We start from the raw sequence: 1,061 nt of genomic DNA, 5'->3' as shown, positions 1-1,061 counted from the left end.
TGAAAATAAAGATACAAGACCAAGTGATTCCATTATGTGAGAAATCGAGGTACAAAATGGTAGGTATATTATTCATGATTATTTGAAGATATCAGTGTAAAATCTGTAAGGAAAGAGAAAATGGTAACTGTAGCAGGATGGTAAAATTATGTGACTTTTAAAACTCTTTTGAACTTCTATAATGTTTTTCCATTTCTTATATAATAACGAAAATAGTTTCACTGAGTTAAGGTTCAGTATCAAAATTAGTATGGAACACATGGGAATCTCTTTTGCATTTTCAGAGTGCTTTCTGTTTTATTTCGTTGCCAAAACATCCCAATGAAAATAGGCATTTTCTCTCCCATTTTACAGATAGGAAAGTTAAGGCAGTAAGAAGAAAGTGAGTTACTTGGAGTAAACTAGCAAATGAATGGCAACTCTGACTAGAACCTAAGTAGTCTCCTACCCTCGGGCTCTGGACTATAAAACACACTGATTCCCTTATATACAGGACTGCTTGGCACTGCCTAGAGAATACAAACTGCTATTATTAAGACCCCAAACTCTGAGATCCAAGTGCAGTTCTCTCCAGTGGGTGAGCCTGGAGGCAGGAAGCATGCCCTATTAATGCTCTTTGTCTTCAGAGCAGGAATGCCTGAGGCTTAAAGCATTCTCCTGCCACCCTCCAAACCCACCCACCCATCCCCACGCACAGTCACCCTTGTCTCCAAAAGCAGGCTTCCTGGGAATATGCCTGCCCTTGGATGGAGAGAGAGGCCAGTAGATTTGCAGTTTATTCTCTCCTATACACTTTAGGGTACAACTCTGCCCACAGCTGGAGTAGGAGGAGCAGGGATGCCACAGGCCAGCATGTGCCAAAGGCCTGTAGCAAAGCAGGCAGGTGCCAGTGAAACAAGCCTGGGAGAGAGATGAGAAGAGGTCAAGGGTCAACCACAGTTGGTGAAGCCAGCAGTGGGGGTAGGGCGCATCTATGAGGAACAGGCCCTCAGCAGACATGGAACCAGCTGGAGCCTTGATCTTGGACTTCCCAGTCTCCAGACTGTGAGCAATACATTTCT

This window comes from Galeopterus variegatus, unplaced genomic scaffold (genome assembly GCF_000696425.1).
Source record: "Galeopterus variegatus unplaced genomic scaffold, G_variegatus-3.0.2 Scaffold2089, whole genome shotgun sequence".
Classification (NCBI taxonomy): Eukaryota; Metazoa; Chordata; class Mammalia; order Dermoptera; family Cynocephalidae; genus Galeopterus; species Galeopterus variegatus.
This window is presented reverse-complemented; position numbering follows the sequence as displayed.